General features: G+C 40.9%; 1 long non-coding RNA gene across 1 annotated transcript in view; it reads left to right on the plus strand.

The window, feature by feature from the left end:
- The first annotated feature begins 379 nt into the window (after positions 1-379).
- LOC138353019 (uncharacterized) overlaps positions 380-19,990 on the plus strand; it is a 94,354-nt gene continuing 74,743 nt past the window's right edge. Inside the window, exon 1 of the long non-coding RNA XR_011223006.1 lies at positions 380-909. This is a non-coding gene — a long non-coding RNA (uncharacterized lncRNA). The remainder of the gene's footprint in view (positions 910-19,990) is intronic.

Consider the following 19,990-nt stretch of genomic DNA (forward strand, 5'->3'; position numbering starts at 1 on the left):
TAGCAAGTATACAATCTAGTATACATACCCAAGTACAAATATTTGTTACATTTTTAAGAAGTCTGTCAAACAATACCACGCACGTGAACGAATTTGTCTAAAAAAATTATCCAGTCAACAATGACTAATCGACCAGTGCAGCAAATCCGATGCTGTCAACAATTTTTTCATTTTACGCTGTGTTCAAATTCAAATTAAAACAAATGCTTTGCAGATAAAGGAAAAAAAACAAACCAAAAAATCCTTAACAAATATTTTTGTGAAAAATTATTCATTTAAATTTAAACAAAATCCTGAAAATAACAATGTTTTTTTCATCTGAATAAAACATGCGCAACTCCTTTGTCCCTTGTTTTGCCAGCTGGCGCCATCAGCTGACTAAGACGCGGCGGCCACGCTAGTCAGCTGACACAGTGTATGGTAAATTTGTCCCCCATAGCGAGTGTCTTTTATTTAGAGTGGAGTCATGTGCTGTGGTACAAGCCGACTTAACATACTAATGAACAATACATATGTGAATGTAAACAATGTGCATAAATGCCAGCAACTCTGAACACCTGACAGTGTTCATCCCAGGCTTTGAACAGGTTAAATGTGCTATTGAACAACCGAACCAAGTTTTCCGGAATTTATAATGTTATATTTATGTGGCTATAGTGGAAGATACGGTAAATTACTCATTTAACAATGAAAATGTGCAAATTGAAAATGAATCCTAGTGAGTGAACTCGCGCTGAGATAACAACGTTGAAATTATGACTTTGTGATAACGTATAGGATATTTATGTAACTTCCGTGTACGACTGAACGTAATAGTTCACAGTTGTAACGTTATACGGCGCTGGTGAAGTGGACGGAGGCTACACACCCCCATCTATGGACGAGGATTGACTGCTCAGGCTGGCCAAGGTGAGACACAAGGCTGTGGGGGCAGTACTAGTAGTGGGAGTAGCCTATGGTAGTAGCAGTGATGATGCACATAGAAGTAGTAGCAGCAGCAATGGAAGTAGTACTAATGGAAGTGGGAATAGTAGCAGTGGTACTACCAGTGGAAGTGGGAATTATACCAGTGGTAGCAGCAGTGGCAGTGGAATTATACCAGTGGTAGCAGCAATGGCAGTGGGATTTATACCAGTGGTAGCAGCAGTGGCAGGGGAATTATACCAGTGGTAGCAGCAATGGCAGTGGGAATTATACCAGTGGTAGCAGCAGTGGAAGTGGGAATTATACCAGTGGTAGCAGCAATGGAAGTGGGAATTATACCAGTGGTAGCAGCAATGGTAGTGGGAATTATACCAGTTGTAGCAGCAATGGAAGTGGGAATTATACCAGTGGTAACAGCAATGGTAGTGGGAATTATACCAGTGGTAGCAGCAATGACAGTTGGAATTATACCAGTGGTAACAGCAATGGTAGTGGGAATTATAACAGTGGTAGCAGCAATGGAAGTGGAAATTATACCAGTTGTAGCAGCAATGGAAGTGGGAATTATACCAGTGGTAGCAGCAATGGAAGTGGGAATTATACCAGTGGTAGCAGCAATGGAAGTGGGAATTATACCAGTGGTAGCAGCAATGGAAGTGGGAATTATACCAGTGGTAGCAGCAATGGAAGTGGGAATTATACCAGTGGTAGCAGCAATGGAAGTGGAAATTATACCAGTGGTAACAGCAATGGAAGTGGGAATTATACCAGTGATAGCAGCAATGGAAGTGGAAATTATACCAGTGGTAACAGCAATGGAAGTGGGAATTATACCAGTGATAGCAGCAATGGCAGTGGGAATTATACCAGTCGTAACAGCAATGGAAGTGGGAATTATACCAGTGGTAGCAGCAATGGTAATGCAAATTGCATTAGTGGTAGCAGTAATGGTAGTGGAAGTAACATATGATTGTGGTAATGGTAGGGGATGTAATACCAGTGGAAGTACTAACTTGATGTAAGTAGGAGTAATAAGTGTTAAATACAATCTAGAATATTTATATTTAATTGGAAAGCCTGTCTGAGGCTCATGATTCTGGGCCAAAAGTATCAAGTTCGTTATTCAAATATAGTTTTTCTTTTTAGACACCTAAAATATGGTTTTGAAATATTATTAATAAACAGGAGGACTGAATAACATACCTAGGCTCATAATTATTACATAACTCTCTTAAATTTTTTTTTAACTTAGATTAATATCTCCCTTAAACATGCATTTTAATACATCAAAATTAATACTGTACTCATGCTTTCAGGAAATATGCTAAATGAGTATTGGTTGAACAGATTTATTGGTTGGAGATTTCTTATAAGTCCTGGAAACATGAATAGTAAAATTTATTTAATGAAGCAGGTTAGTAGTTGTAATAAAACAGGAATAACAGTTATAATGAAATGGAGTGGTATTAGGAGTTATAATGAAAGATGAGAAATATTAATTAAAATGAAGCAGGAGTAATATTATTAGTTATATTGAAGGAGTAATATTTTTAGTAATAATGAAGCAGGCGTAGTATTTTTAGTTAAAGTGAAGGGATAATATTTTTAGCTAGAATGAAGTAATATTATTAGTTATAATGGAATAATATTTTTGTACAATGAAGCAGTAGTAATATTAGTAGTTATAATGAAGTAGGAGAAATATTATTAGTTATAATGAAGTAGGAGAAATATTATTAGTTATAATGAAGCAGGAGTAGTATTAGGGAGGAGTAATATTAACAACAATGGAAGTAAGAGTATTATTATTAGAAGCATATTTTGTAAAGGTAGTTAGAGCACAGATCAGCAATGACAGTAGCTGTGGTATCAGGTAAACCGTCTTCACAGTAAGTGCATTTACATATTTGTACGTAAGAAGTTGAAAAAAAATTAGGTAGTGTAGAACCTACGCTGCCTTGACAAAATTCAGCATCATGTTATATATATATATATATATAGGTTAGAGAGGTCTTAATAGAACCATACACATATGTGTAGACACTGTGTAGAGTTTCTATTAGAACGGTCTGTATAACGATAGTTTCTGTGGTAATAATTTGATTATGTCAAAATCACCGTATTTTTCATTCGAATGTGTGTGTAGCCTCAATGCTTTTACTGTTATTAATATTTATTCGACATTATTATTTTGGCAATCGAAGTAATTATTTGCTACAATCGTGCAAGCATATTATCAATACACAAGCAACGAGTGTCCTATAATGTATACGAAATGTGAAATATGTATTGTTAGATGCATAGCTGATTTGTGCTGGTTATTAAAGTATTTACGCGTGCACTGGTTAAATGGATGACAGGTGAAAATTAATGTGTTCAACTCATTTTTATTTTTAAAATATAATTATTTAAATTATAATTTGTTTAATGTGGTTTGGGTAATTATATTATTTGTCCCCCTAAAAATAATTTGTGTCAATCTGAAAAAATTAACATGGACCTGATCTCAATATTTTAACAAGGAAATTAAAACGTGAGAATAACAATTAAAATTTGCTATGGAAAACCCCCCACAGAGAAGTGGGAAAGGGGACTGTTGAAACGTTTTCGGCTCGTCAGAGTCTTTATCAACAACAGACTGTGTAAGACAAGTGCTGCATTTGCGCAAGCCATAACTCTTTTCACCCGGCCAGGATTCGAACCCATGACGCCCAGGATCACCCCCAAGCGCACACGGTACCGTGTATGTTTGGGGGTGATCCTGGACGCCATGGGTTCATAACTTGACCGGTTCAAAGAAGTTCTTAGTGAATATAAAAAGGTATATATATATATATATATATATATATATATATATATATATATATATATATATATATATATATATATATATATATATATATATATATGTACATATATATATATATATATATATATATATATATATATATATATATATATATATATATATATATATATATATATATATATATATATAGGTATATAATATTAAAATGTCAAAGTTTATGAAAATTGACTAGGTTTCCTAAATTCAAAATTCTAAAATGTTGGACATAACTCATCGTCATTAATTGTGGCAACAAGCGGTATTGAGTGATTTTCGTTAGTGACTGCCTATGTCTGTTATACACCATTGAAGAAAAGTTACTTGAGACCCGCCTTAAGAGTACACTGGCAGCCACATAAGTGGTGTACGGTATCTCAATATTGGTAAACCACAGAGCAGTATGCAGGCCTAGACTTACTCCTCTAAACCTCATGTTCATAGTCAAGTAAATAAGATTAAGGTATCCATTTGAAACATTATACTGATATCCCTCTTTTGTCGCTGCGAGATAAATGGTTATTTTTAATTAAAGGCAGTAACTAGATAACGGAACTTATATAAGCTAATATTTTTTCAGGCATGTCTACTAATAGGAAATATGAAGTTGAGCAAAATATAACATTTATTTTTTTGGTGACTTCAAATTCTGATGTTTGGACAGTCATTAAACTGCAGTTTAATACATTATTTTGTTGTATGTATAATTATAAAATTCTATTAGAAATTCTATTATAAATTGTTAGAATTCTATTAGAAACTTTATTAGAATTCTATTAGAAATTGTTAGAATTCTATTGGAAATTTTATTAGAATTCTATTAGAAATTCTATTAAAATTCAATTAGAAATTCTATTAGAATTCTATTAGAAATTCTATTAGAAATTCTATTAGAATTCTATTGGAATTTCTATTAGAATTCTATTAAAAATTCTATTAGAATTATATTAAAAATTATTAGAATTTTATTAGAAATTCAAAAGCTAATAGAATTTCTAATAGCTTTTTGAAAATGCTGTAAAAGAATAGTGTCCTGGCATGTTAAGTGCTCCGACAGCGAGGTGGTGATTACTAGGGTAGAAAAGTAATTACATATGAAAATAGTTGAATGCAATTTACAAAGCTATCATTACTGAGATTGAACACCCTACATGAAATAACTGGCTATTTTCGGCATGTATGAATTCGTTACATTACTAGGAAATGGTGAAAACAAAATCATCGCTGTGTTGCTTGTTCCTATATCCTTGAAGTTTTAGGGCAGCGCTGAAATTTTCCATGTATATTGAATCGAGCCGTTTGCAAATCCAATTTGCCACTTCCAAATGCAATTCTTGGTCACTTTGCAAGAAAGAATGATCACCTTCATATAAAATTGCTTTCACGCTTTGTGTGTGTTTTCTCATTGTCTTTGAGGTAAAAGTTTGCTGTTTCTTAAAGTTTTAGTAACAGCTGCTACGATGCGTTGACTAGCATCAAGTTTACCATGATTTTTATTGCACAAAGTATTCACATTAACATGAGAAAATTAGTTGGATTCACAAGGAGGATTCAAACCTGCACTCTGTATTCTCCCTTGAATCCCAGGTTACAGTTATAACTTTTCGTGGTCCTGTGGTTTAAGGAGTGAGTTTGGGAGTACCCAGAGTGCAGGTTCGAATCCTCCAACATAGCTCCAGCGTATTTTTTCATGATTTTTATTCGTAAATTAAACCAGTTTTCACCACGTTATCCTTAATTGTATGTATATTTTTATCTTATTTTATTCACTCCTCTTCTACATATTGATAATTTTGTAATAATTGATTTGTGTCGATCATTTAAAACTGAGATTCGGCTTTTTAAATTTCGATCCATGGCAAATTTAGTAAAATAAATTTATCTCACACTTAGCCTAATGCGTTATATTTATTCCCTAGGCTAGGGGATTCGTACTTAAAAATGTAATGTTTTTGTAAAATATGGAAATATACATTTTTCTCTATTAATTAGAATGGGTTATGTGGATTTGTGTGTATTGGTGCAGAAATATATGTTTATTGTAAGTGTGTCACATCGTGAGAACAGGCTAATCAACAGCATTTATTATTATTATTATTATTATTATTATTATTATTATTATTAATAGTAGTAGTAGTAGTTGTAGTAGCAGTAACAGTAGTAGTAGCAGCAGAAGTAGCAGCAGCAGTAGCAGTAGTAATAATAGGTTTGGCGTCAGCCCACATCTGGACTCATCCCAACTTTCCAAACTCACGCACCACGTGTTACAAGGAGAACAGGCTAATCAACAGCATTTATTATTATTATTATTATTATTATTATTATTAATAGTAGTAGTAGTAGTTGTAGTAGCAGTAACAGTAGTAGTAGCAGCAGAAGTAGCAGCAGCAGTAGCAGTAGTAATAATAGGTTTGGCGTCAGCCCACATCTGGACTCATCCCAACTTTCCAAACTCACGCACCACCTCTACACTTCCCCCACTACCCCTCACGCCCATGCTCGTTAACATGTGGGCTGTTAACTTGCATGCAACTTGACGTGCCAACCTCTGTATTACTGGGAGGAGGTGATTACTGTCGGTATGAACTGTGTCCGGCAATTACGTTATGGACATTTTTCGTCAGTTTGTAACAGTAAAAAAGAAAGCATTTGCCTCTGAAAGGGAAGGAGGGTGAAGTCCAATCTACCCGAAAACGTTTCGTGTTCCGATACAACAGGCTGTTGATGTTCTATTGTTGAAGTTATAAATCGTACTAACATTTATTGGGTTAGGGGTAACATGCACCCCAAAACTTACCAAGTACGCTCGTATGTACCAACGTTGGGTCCGGCTACGTTGACACAAATAATAGTCATACAAAGTTGGTGGTGGTGTATTTTCCGCGCTTATGGCATAATGTCGTTCTTGTGTGTCCTTGTAACCGTTTGTTACAAGGACAAACGGTTGTCTTTTTTTGTGTATGAGACTTGTCTTCCCTGACACACTCGGGATCTGTACTGGAAACATACAGCAGGAGAGAAGTTAGTGTGTATTATTATTTTTCGTATAAATTAAATAATTCATTAAAGAAGATTTATGTTTTTTTGCGATTATGTATCATGTTTTTACTTTCATTTATAGTAATTGTTATCGTTATTAGAGTAGAATTTCTACTTTCTATTTCTGCGTTGCTTTCAGTCAACAAATTAGGCTTAGATGGTAGACTAGTAATATTTTCGGATTGTTATAATTGTTTTGTCAGCGCTCCCATAAGATTTGTGTAACATACATGTGTTAAAGTCGCCTTCTCGTTTATCCGTAGAAAAAATTATATTCATCGATATTTCTTATTTATTTTGTTTATTTTGGTGCCCTCATTTTAGGCTAGGCTAAAGTTTTGAGCCTCGCATCTTCACATTCACGTCTCTATACGATAGGAGCTCACCATTTGAGACGCCTATCAAAGGAACAGGCAATAGTAACAAGCAGAAAATAGGGACAGTTACGATTTGTGTTTCCAGAGCTTACTTGATAAATAATTACATATTTTTAATTTAACGGTGTTCGTAGTAACTCCTTCCCATTAACCTCTCCCCATCCAATCTAAAGTGTGTGTGTTAGATACTTATATGTTACCCAACAAGCAAACATCCAGCTACCATTCCTCACTCCACTTGTGTTTACTTTCACACTTTTCACTTATATTTACTTTCCACACTCTACTTGCGTTTATTTTCCACATCCTCCACTTTTTTTTTTTTTATTTCTCTTTATCTTTATCTCCATCTTTCGAGAATTAACTAATCAATAGTTGAAGTCAACATTTCTTAACCTCTCATTAGGCACCTAGCCAACATCAAAACGTTTGATGCCATTATATCTTCTCACAATGTGGCATCATTGTTTGCGTCAAAGCCCAGCTTTACAGCATAGATGATTATAGATTGATTACTCTGATTATTTCAGTATGGTGTAAGATACCTTCTTAGAGAAAATCTTTTAAAGCATTTTGTAATTACATGGCTATTTAATCACGTAGCAGTGCACTCGCCCGAGTCTCAACCCTTACTGTTCCAAGTCGTTCATAAGGTGATCCTAGCACGTGGAGAACTGATGGAGACGCTGTATGTCTCCTACACGTCTACCAGCAGTCTTCATTGTGCCTATTGCGTCTGATAGATAGCGTTATGTTCTACGTTTCTAACTTTTCCTTAGCTTGGAAAACTTGCACCAGTTCAGCTGTATGAGAAGGAATATTACTGGTTTGATTTTTCCGACCATCAGTTTTCTAACACTAAATGAAGCGAGTATTTCTGAGTAAATTCTCGTACCAAAAAACTTTTCTACCCTCTATTGAGCTGTTTCCCCGCACTGACTATTTCTCTCCTATGACATCAGCAGTATGACCTCATGCAGGGAGGGTTTGGTCGAGGTGTAGTAATTCTTATCCCTATGTATCTGGTCATGTTTTCTGCGGGTTTTACAGTAAATCTTAAGCAATTGCTTTTGACAGTTCTTAATATCATTATCATGGTATGACATAAAGCCTCATCCGCTAAGTGATATCTTTCACTGGCAGCCCCTCGTCGCTTTAACTAGATTTTATCCCTCTAACTTGATCAGTCCATCTGTGGTGATGGCTCCGTTTTTGCCTTTTGTGTCAAGAGTTTAGCTCTGTCTTCCTCTACTCAATCCTATTTCAGTGCTCTCCTCTTCCTTTTAGCAATTCTGTACCCTCGTACACTGACAATTAACCTTTTATAAAGCGATTAATTCATACCGAATGTTACTAATAATTTACGATTAGCCAAAATAGCCATCGTTAATAATAATGTTGATGTAGTTCTATTTAAATAATTACAAACACTTGACATATAACTCGAAGTCAGAGATTTCTTTCGGATTATTATAGTGTAATTATCATTGAGCAGATCTTAATGTACTCAGTGCAATATTTAAAAAAAAAATTCATGGGCGGGGATGAGGCGATCACTACACCCATCCCTTTAGTCTTTAAAACAGCCCCGTATTGTCCCGCTGTTATCAAGCCTTGCATCAACGTCGAGCTAACTCAGTAACAAATTTTGGTAAATATAATATAAACCTGAGGGTTATCACATTAATATGAGAACGTGTGGAAGGCGGGCCAGTAGCCTAGCTCCTCCCTGCAAGCACATCTAGGTGAGTAGAGCGTTGCCACAGGTGGGATGCTCACTCGCTTCCATATTGATGCAATTCTCGGCTTCCCTCCAAGTAAATATATCAGATACCTTACTGTCATCCCCTTTATTTTATTTTCCTTACAACCACGCTTGCGCTTGAAGTGCGGCTCAGGGTCTATATTAAGGGTTGCAAGTAGCACGGGCTATGGTGAGCCCGTAGTGGACTTACTTAGCACAGGAGTGGGGCTGTAACTCTGTCGTATTTGTCTCCTAAAGTACTGTATATAAGTTGTCCTTCCATAATTTGAGTTGAATTTTGATTGTCTTGCTTCACTAGTATACTATTGACTTGTTTCAGTGGTGTAATATATACATAAAATGTGTGCTTTTCTCCGAAGCTAAGGGCCTATTCTTCCAGCCATAGGTGGTACTCCCTTCCATATATATATATATATATTGGTGTATACTGGCAGCAGGTTTTCTTTCAAACATGTTTCATTGAATATGACCGCATATTCTGTATTTATTATTTTCTGGTTTAGGGCTTCTATCCCTCTAACTATTTTCTTAGCATCAGGGCTTAATTGAAATAGGAGTTCTCCAAAACTCATTTTCGTACTTTTAAGGTGAAGAAAAGAAGTGATTTACTATAGAGTGTATTACACTTATTTGTATAATTTGCACGACGTTTCGAACCTCCATGGTTCATTCTCAAGTGAACAGATCTTACAATACTAGTTGATTTTATACCCGCATTAGGTCAGGTGATAATACAATGAAGGTGAAAACATGGGGGGATACATAAGGGATAAACATAGGGGCAGCAGAAGGCTTATTGGCCCATACGAGGCATCTCCTATCCAAACACAAAGATTAATCTAGTGTAATTGGCCTGTTATGTTGGACATTGTCTTCTGTGTTGGCATCGATATGTTCTTGTCTTGTCCTTACTCTCATGGTGGGTAGAGTAAATAGTTCCGTGATTTGGGTGTTCATGGTAGGTCGCTCTATTCTTATGTGAATTGCCTCAAGAATTTGTAATCTTCTTGAATCTTGGGTTTTGTCTATTATGCAAGTATTCTTGTTCAACATTTCTCTTGTTAGAAGAGAAACATTTCTCTTCTAAAAAGAAGTTAACCAACCCAGAACTCTACTGAGTCCTCTGGGAAGTTCTGGAGGTCCCCAAACCAGAACTATATCACGCCATTGTGATTTCATTGTGATGTGACTGGGCCGTAAGAGGGTGAACGCCATTACTGTAGACCCGAGTGTAGTCGGGTTGGCAAAAAAACCCTGGTTGGGTTTTCTAGGTGAAGGAAACCCTGGTTGAGGTTTCTAGAAAACCCTGCTAAGGGTACCCGCTTAGGTACTGCTAAAGTCCAGTGGCAACCCACCTGATTGCCTAGCTTGCATTGTTGTCTTTCTAACGCGGGAACTAACACTACTGACTGATCATTTTCCTTACAGAGCCATTGTCTTGCCTACTAAAACTCTGGCTGTGTAATTACCCAACACACTGAGTAATTAAGTAACTGCTTGTCTCGATGACTGACTCGCTATTTGCCAAGCTGTCACCTGAGGGGGCTGCAGCCGGAAAGGAACTAGACGTTTCCATTGCAACTTTTCCACTAACTTTGCCGTGTCTAAGTCCCCCACATGTCCAACTTCCCGTGTCCGAGTCGCGAGTATATCGCCTAAGTTGGGCGCGCCTTCCTGGGAAGTGCAAGGTGAAGGAAAATGTTTAACTACAATCGATCACTACGTTCGAGATCTGCCTGCTTGTCTGTCATCCTGCTGTGTGTCTGTCTGCGTATTTCCCTGCCAGGCTGCCTGCCTGTGTCTCTGTCTGCGTATTTCCCTGCCAAGCTGATTTCCTGCCTGCCCCTAAGCTTATTTCCTTGCTTCTCTGCCTAGCAGACTGGCTGCCTCTCTGCCCCACTTTTCTGTCGGCCTGCCATCCTGCCTGCCTGCCTGCCTGCCTGCCTGCCTGCCTGCCTGCCAGCCAGCCAGCCAGCCAGCCAGCCAGCCAGCCTGCCTGCCTGCCTGCCAGCCTGCTTGCTGCTTGCCAGCCAGCCAGCCAGCCAGCCAGCCAGCCAGCCACTCTGCCTGCCTGCCTGCCTGCCTGCCTGCCTGCCAGCCTGTCTGCCTGCCTGGCTGTTCGATATATTAATTCCGGAACATGTATGGTATTTATGGCAGGCGGAGGCATGTCCACGATACTTGTGTGGGCGGGTGATATATCTGTCACTCTGTCTGTATCTGTTTATTTACTCGTTGTTGTTGTTGTTGTTATAGATTCAACTACTAGGAACCGAAAGTTCCAAGTAGCACGGGCTATGGTGAGCCCGTAGTTGACTTACCTGGCACAGGAACGGGGCTGTAACTTGCTTATTTATTCATCTTTTGTTTGTAGTTTTTACTTTGGTCAGCTGTCAAAGCACGCGCGCAGTCGTTATGGTACTCGCACGCACGCACGCACACTTTAGCCACTTTTCTAAGAACTTAAAAAATAACATGCGAACAAGCCTGAATGGTCCCCAGGGTGAAAATATTTTCACTTGTTTTATGAAAAGTAATTAATAAATAGAAATCGGCAAAAATTATTACTGTAAAATTTTATTCGAACGTATGAGTTTAATTGTAATTTATTAACGCTACGTCTATTTTGCAATATATTTCTGTCGAACCTAATATATCAATCGGGTTCCTGAGATTTTACGAAATATTTCAAGGGTTCCTTCTTAACAAGGAAGGTTAGGAACCACTGAGAAGTTGGGGCATGAGGGAGGTGCTGACCATATTCATATTTTTGGGTCATATTTTGCACAAACCCCCCTGCAGTTTTCAAAATATCTCAAATCTCGGAAATTTGACTCCTGAGCGTGATTTTTTAGCCGAATTCTGACTCTTTGCACCTATTTTCATTTTTAAATTCCGATCTTTTATACCTAAAATATGCTAATTACTGAAAACTTGATTCATTCTCCTGGTTTTCGCCCTACTGGGGGCTTCTTGCTAATTCTCTTTCTCTTGGGATTCTCCCTCCTTGGCCGCTCACCCTCCGGGGGTTGCTATCACAAGGTTCATCTTCCTGAGGCTCGATGCTGCTGATGTCGCTCTCCTGAGGTTCGTTCTCTTGGGATTGGTCCTCTCGAAGGTCGCTCTCCTGGGGTTCGCCCCGCGGGGACCGCCCTGCTTGGATCGCTCTCCTGACGGTTGTTCTTCTGGGTTCCCCGTGCTGGGGTCGTCCTGCTGAGGGTCGTTCTCCTGGGGTTCACCCTCAGGAGGATGCACTCTGAGGAGAGGATGTTCGCCCTTCTAGGAGTCACTCTTCTTCCTCTTTCGCCCTTGCTGCCTCTTGTTATCGCTTGTCTCTTATCTCATTATTCGTCTTATTTATTGTTTATTAGCACATAATGCAAAGAAGAGCTTAGTTTTTGTTTAGCATATTTATTTATAAATAATAGAGTTGAGCCAGAATCGTGGAGGGCTGCAAATGTGGTGCCGATTTCTCAGAAATGAGATGGATTATTTGCTTTGAACTATCGTCCACTAAGCTTAACGTCTGTTGTAAGAAAATGGCTTTAATTTATAATCGCAACACCCACTCTTTCACATCTTGAAAACATTGAATAATGAAGGAGTCACAAGATGGTTTTACCAAGGGCCGTCGGTGTTTAATAAATTTACTCTCATTCTTTTTCTGCACATTTGAAGCAATAGACAGCAGAAAGGATTGCGACAGTGTATCTCTTGACTTTAGCAAAAACTTTGATACTGTGCCTCAGAGGAGACACATTAGAAAGGTAAAGACACATGGTACAGAGAAGGGGGAGTTATACATAGTTGGATTAGGGTGTTATTTCAAAGAAAGTTGAATGTTAGTAAGGATAGTTTTGAGTCCGAGTGGGAACCGTTGTCATTAGTGTGGCCAGAGTCCTGTTCTGGGACCTTTGTTTACGATACAAAAAGAGGACGGGAAACATAATCAAAAGAAAACACTAAATCGCTACAGGACAGTCTATATTTTTTTTTTTTTTTTTTTTAAGATATATACAAGAGTTGTTACATTCTTGTACAGCCACTAGTACGCGTAGCGTTTCGGGCAAGTCCTTAATCCTATGGTCCCTGGAATACGATCCCCTGCCGCGAAGAATCGGTTTTTCATCCAAGTACACATTTTACTGTTGCGTTAAACAGAGGCTACAGTTAAGGAATTGCGCCCAGTAAATCCTCCCCGGCCAGGATACGAACCCATGACATAGCGCTCGCGGAACGCCTGGCGAGTGTCTTACCACTGCACCACGGAGACTGTTATTGGGTTTGAAAATGAACACAACATTGGCAGATGCAGTTTGATGACAAATTTCGGGTTCTGAGCATAGGTAACCATAAGACTTTCCAGATATGATACGACAATGTTGAAGTTGCGAAATCAGAATACGAGAGAGATCTGGGAGTCACGATTAGTAATGGATCTGAAGCCAAAATAATCAATGCATAAATGTATGGAATGAAGTAAATATGATACATTGCTTTATTTATAGAAGCTTTAGCAATAATCTGAAATTAGTTTTCAGCTTTATATCGCCCTTGTTATATTGAGATTATGAATTTGAGTTTTGGTCTCCTTCCTATAGAGGTATATAAATATACTTCAACGTGTTCAGAGAATGATGACAAAGATAATCCCAGGAACTATGAACCTCCCTTGTGAAGAGAGATTAAAGAGCTCTATAAACATTCACTAGAGAGACGAAGAGTAAGAGGATTGAGGTATACAAATGAATGAATGGTTTAACAACTGGGATATTAATAACGTTTTAAATGTATCACTACAAAAATAGAACTCAAAACAATAGATATCAAGTGGATAAATTTTGATTCAGGAAAGACCTGGGTAAATACTGGTCTGTGAATAGTCAGGCTATCCTTCTGTTTTAATAGTACTTATACTAACGATGTGGACCATCGTATATATATATTAACGTAATAGACAGTTAGAAGAATTTGGTGCTATTGAATTTTGACGAACCGAAATTTTTTTGTAATTATAATGCTAATGAAACGTAATATAACCACCCTAGGCCTAATACACGCTTTCTGAGGCCTAATATAATGCATATATGTGCTATACTAGGCTTAGGAATATTTAAGTTTGGTTTGTAGCTGAATTTTCTCCAGACTATCAAGTGAATAGTCCCAAATTCTACTATCTAATTGTCCTTTACGTCAATATATGTACGATGGTTCACAGTTATCTATACAGGACTATACAGGAGGATGGGTTGGTATAGTGTAGTTGATTTCTGGAGCAAGTTACCGGGTGGGAATAGACGTGGGCTACCTGGATTGTTTCAAGCGAAGGTTAGACATGTATATAGATGATTTAAGGTGGATATAAATAGGTGCCTCGTGTGAGCCGGTAGGCCTTCTGTGGTTGGCTTTATTCTTATGTTATTTGCTCGTGATCTCTCGACTTAGTCGTGTCTTCTGACTGATCTTCTCTGCCTTAGAAAAAGGAAGATGGTGGAGAGAGGTATTCCGAGGAAGGATTTGGAAGGGTTATGGAGGTAAGATGTGGATGAGGGATACTCCCCCCCTAACTTCTTACATTCATACACCTCATACACACATTCATACACCATTCAGGGAGCTGGTCGGCCGAGCAGACAGCACACTGGACTTGTGATCCTGTGGTCCCGGGTTCGATCCCGGGAGCCAGCGAGAAACGATGGGCAGAGTTTCTTTCACCCTATGCCCCTGTTACCTAGCAGTAAATAGGTACCTGGGAGTTAGTCAGCTGTCACGAGCTGCTTCCTGGGGGTGAAGGCCTGGTCGAGGACCGGGGCGCGGGGACACTAAAAACAAATAAACTCAAGATAACTCAAGATAACTCAAGATAACCCCCCCCCCCCTTCAAATCTTTCCTTGGAATACCAGTTAAACCAAGATAGATGCATGACGCAATATCTGTAATAATAATAATAATAATAATTTTTATTTACAAGAAGATACAGTGAGAGTGTGAGACTACATTAAGCTTGGTATTACATAAGATTAGTATCTCATTGCAACATTTCTTGATTCCCTTTCTGACTCTTTCTAATTTCTCCGACATTGTCGCCAAGCCAAACATGCAGCTCATTAGTTGAACTTGCAATAATTAACTTGGAAGTCGCACGCACAGTCTTAATGACAGAGTTCCAAATGCTGGGCAGGAAGCATTGAAATTCCGGGAAGAACCCCCTCCCCCCCTGCAATATCTCTCCTCTCCTTCATGCTCCCAAAAACCCCCCTACCCACTAAACCACTGGCCAGCATTCCTCACCCTTCTCTACCAGTCCCCTTATCCCCTACCTGCCACCCACATACCTCTCAGCATTATCATTCCTTCAGTATGGAGCCATAAATCTACTTGGAAAATTGACGAGGGAAGTTGTAAGTTGAGGGTCGGAGAATAATATATGGATCTGGCACAGATATCCTGGGACACTGGCCAAAGATGTGTGCGGCTGGGCGATGAGCGATGTGAATATTAATGCTGGGTGGTGACCAGGAGTCTAATGGTGAGGACCACCAGTCTAGGGTGAGGACCACCAGTCTAGGGTGAGGACCACCAGCCCAGGGTGAGGACCACCAGTCTAGGGTGAGGACCACCAGCCCAGGGTGAGGACCACCAGTCTAGGGTGAGGACCACCAGCCCAGGGTGAGGACCACCAGTCTAGGGTGAGGACCACCAGCCCAGGGTGAGGACCACCAGCCCAGGGTGAGGACCACCAGCCCAGGGTGAGGACCACCAGCCCAGGGTGAGGACCACCAGCCCAGGGTGAGGACCACCAGCCCAGGGTGAGGACCACCAGCCCAGGGTGAGGACCACCAGCCCAGGGTGAGGACCACCAGCCCAGGGTGAGGACCACCAGCCCAGCGTGAGGACCACCAGTCTAGGGTGAGGACCACCAGCCCAGGGTGAGGACCACCAGCCCAGCGTGAGGACCACCAGTCTAGGGTGAGGACCACCAGCCCAGGGTGAGGACCACCAGCCCAGGGTGAGGACCACCAGCCCAGGGTGAGGACCACCAGCCCAGGGTGAGGACCACCAGCCCAGGGTGAGGACCACCAGCCCAGGGTGAGGACCACCAGCCCAGGGTGAGGACCACTAGCCCAGCGTGAGGACCACCAGCCCAGGGTGAGGACCACCAGCCCAGGGTGAGGACCACCAGCCCAGGGTGAGGACCACTAGCCCAGGGTGAGGACCACTAGCCCAGGGTGAGGACCACCAGCCCAGGGTGAGGACCACCAGCCCAGGTAACTGGGAGCCTTGTGGGATGAAGAAGAGGCTACCGCTCGGGACGATGAGACCTCTCACCGCTCTTCCTAACCCATAACTCTTGCCTTTCTCTCTCTCTCTCTCTCTCTCTCTCTCTCTCTCTCTCTCTCTCTCTCTCTCTCTCTCTCTCTCTCTCTCTCTCTCTCTCTCTCTCTCTCTCTCTCTCTCTCTCTCTCCTCTCTCTCTCCTCTCTCTCTCTCTCTCTCTCTCTCTCTCTCTCTCTCTCTCTCTCTCTCTCTCTCTCTCTCTCTCTCTCTCTCTCTCTCTCTCTCTCTCTCTCTCTCCTCTCTCTCTCCTCTCTCTCTCCTCTCTCTCTCCTCTCTCTCTCCTCTCTCTCTCCTCTCTCTCTCCTCTCTCTCTCCTCTCTCTCTCTCTCTCTCTCTCTCTCTCTCTCTCTCTCTCTCTCTCTCTCTCTCTCTCTCTCTCTCTCTCTCTCTCTCTCTCTCTCTCTCTGTACTACATTTCACCCTCTCATTCCTTTCCATTTATTAACACTCATAATCTCCCCCTTTATCTAGCAAACTCTATATCTTCTATTACCTCTCCATCCCTCCGTTCTCCTCCCATTATGTCCATTTTCCCATGATTATCATCCCCTACCCCCTACCATCCCGCTCCCCTACCCTTCCCATCTCCCCTTCCTCTACCATAACAGTCCCTCACTCCTCTCTCTCTCCCATTACGCTCACTCTCCCTCCACCAGAATACATCACTGTCATGTAATAAATTATTGCATGATCGCAATATTGACCACTACACACCTCCTTTATTGAAGCTTTCTTCTCCTTCCGTACACACACACACACACACACACACACACACACACACACACACACAGTTGAGAGGCGGGACCAAAGAGCCAAAGCTCAACCCCCGCAAGCACAAATAGGTGAGTACACACACACACACACACACACACACACACACACACACACACACACACACACACACACACACAGTTGAGAGGCGGGACCAAAGAGCCAAAGCTCAACCCCCGCAAGCACAAATAGGTGTGTACACACACACACACACACACACACGCACGCACGCACGCACGCACGCACGCACGCACGCACGCACGCACACACACACACACACACACACACACACACACATACACACATACACACATACACACATACACACACACACACACGCCTACCTAGCAGTAAGTAAGTACCTGGGAGTTAGACAGCTAGTACGGGCTGCTTCCTGGGGATGTGTGTGTGTGTGTGTGTGCGAGTTAGAGAAATATATGTAGCAGACATAATAGAGCAAAATAGATTGGTTAGAAAGGCGGGGCCCAAGAGCTAATAGCTCGATTCTGCAGGCACAAATAGTAAATACACTTGCAAATTACTCTTAACACACGTGCAAGTCTCATGAAATTAATTCCGGTTTTTCAATTTCCACGCGCCTTTCTCGTGCTCCCAAAATGGCATTCTTAAGTATATTTTATGATAATACTTTTGTCTACACGTGAGCGTAAATCAGACCCCCGTGCGTGTCGCCTCACGCGTACGTCCTCAGTTATACACACACATGTCAAGACGAATGCGTGCTTCAACTGATAAACACACACACACACACACACACACACACACACACACACACACACACACACACACACACACACACACACACACACACACACACACACACACACACACTGTGTGTACTTCACACCGTGAGTTTGCCGTAGCGTGCGCGTGCGTCCACTGACACATAAATTCACCAGGTTGCGTGCCTGATTCCATTTTGGGTAATTTAAATCCCTGTGTGGTATTGAGTAAACACGGGGAGAGTCCCTGACTGCTATTGTTAGCAAATTATCACACTAAACTACACTTAATGGTGCCAGCCGATTCATGAGCGAGAACACACACACACACACACACACACACACACACACACACACACACACACACACACACACACACACACACACACAGGAAGGAGGAAGATAACTGAGTGATCAGGTTATCAGACTTTACAAAAGTGAGGGAGGACACATGGAAAATGATAGGGGAGGTATACGAGGAACTAAACAAAAGCTTCCAGGAAGTATTCAAGCTGAAACCTGATTTGTCACTAGAGCTTAGAGCCCAAACCGAATGGGTAACTCCACAGGAGAGCCTCAGTGAAATAAGTGTCATCAAAAGAAATAAGGAAGCAACTATAGGAACTGAATACGACAAAAGCCGTGGGACCAGACAAAATATAACCTTGGATACTAAGAGGGCCGCTGAAGCTCTGTACAGCCCTCTTGCCGTAATATTTCATTCCTCTCCAGAAACGAGAGAACTTTCTGATTACTGAAAAATGGTAATTTAGTGTCTCGCTAAAAGAATTGAAGGAAGGCAGAAACTGTTAAACTTCATACCCGTATCACACACAAGTATCCGATGCAGTTTTCTAGATCGAGTGATCCGAAGGCTAGTAGAACATTTAGAACACACAAATTTTCTCTTAAGGCACCAACACGGTTTTAGTAAAGGAAAATCCTGCTTGACGAACTTGCTGGAGTTCTATAACAAGATGACAGAAGTCAAACAAGAGAGAGAGAGAAGGATGGGCAGACTGCATATTCTTCGACTACCAGAAAATATTCGATACGGTTTCTCATGAAAGACTCTACTCTGGAGAAGCAGGCTGGTGTATCGGGAAGAGTCCTAAGATGGGTCAGAGAGTACCTCTCAGGAAGGAAGCAAAGGGCTACAGTGAGGGCAGAGACATCAGAGTAGAGGGAGGTTACAAGAGGAGTACCACAAGGGACGGTTCAAGGGGCCCATACTGTTTCTAATATAACGACCTGACAGAGGAAATTGGTTCCTTCATATTTAACACCGATGACGAGTTTGGGCAGAGATAGACTGTGATGCATGGCAAACGAATTTTTGGACATACTCCAGAAGCGGTTTAAAAATTGGATGCTAGAGTTTAACCCAACCAAATGCAATGTTATGAGGATTGGAACAGGAGTGCGAAGATAACAAAACTTTAGTATAGTTAAGGAGTATAGGATGAAGGGAAGACAGATTCTCCAGTCAGAATATGAGAAAGACCTAAGAGTGAATATAACACCAACAACAGCTGCATATAGAATAGTATCCTTCAGAAATTTGGACAAAGGGGCTTTCTGGACTCTATATACAGCGAAGGCGAGACCCACACCTGAACATGCATCCCCAGCTTGGAACACTTACGTGAAAAACGAAGTGACACTATAAAAGTTCCAAAGATATGAAACGAGACTCGTTCTTGAGCTAAAGGGATTAAGCTATGAGGAAAGTCTGAGAGAACTGGAGGTTACCACACTGGAGGTTAAGGAGAGATAGATGGGACATGATAACAACATATAAGATTCTAAGGGCAATTGACAAGGTAGACAAAGAAGTATTGTTCAAAACTAGGACGATCGGAACAAGGGGTCATAGATGGGAACTCGAAACGCAAATGAGTCATGAGTCATGCGTTTATTGTGAATATCTCCTTGAATATGGTCTTGAGCTCAACGTGTGAGAGCCACTTACACCAACGAGCCTCCAAATTAGCATGCAGGACAGGTACTCCGCACCGTACCTGCGTCTGCATACCCATTATCTCACCCACAACCCCCATTACTCTACGCACTTCAGACTCCATAATTCCTCACCTCAGACTTATGATTTAGTGGACTACGGCCCAAATGATTCTACACGTACCTGCCGCTATGTCTCTACACTGCTAACAGCTTCGATTCTACACAC

This window comes from Procambarus clarkii, chromosome 56 (assembly GCF_040958095.1).
Source record: "Procambarus clarkii isolate CNS0578487 chromosome 56, FALCON_Pclarkii_2.0, whole genome shotgun sequence".
NCBI classification, from domain to species: Eukaryota; Metazoa; Arthropoda; class Malacostraca; order Decapoda; family Cambaridae; genus Procambarus; species Procambarus clarkii.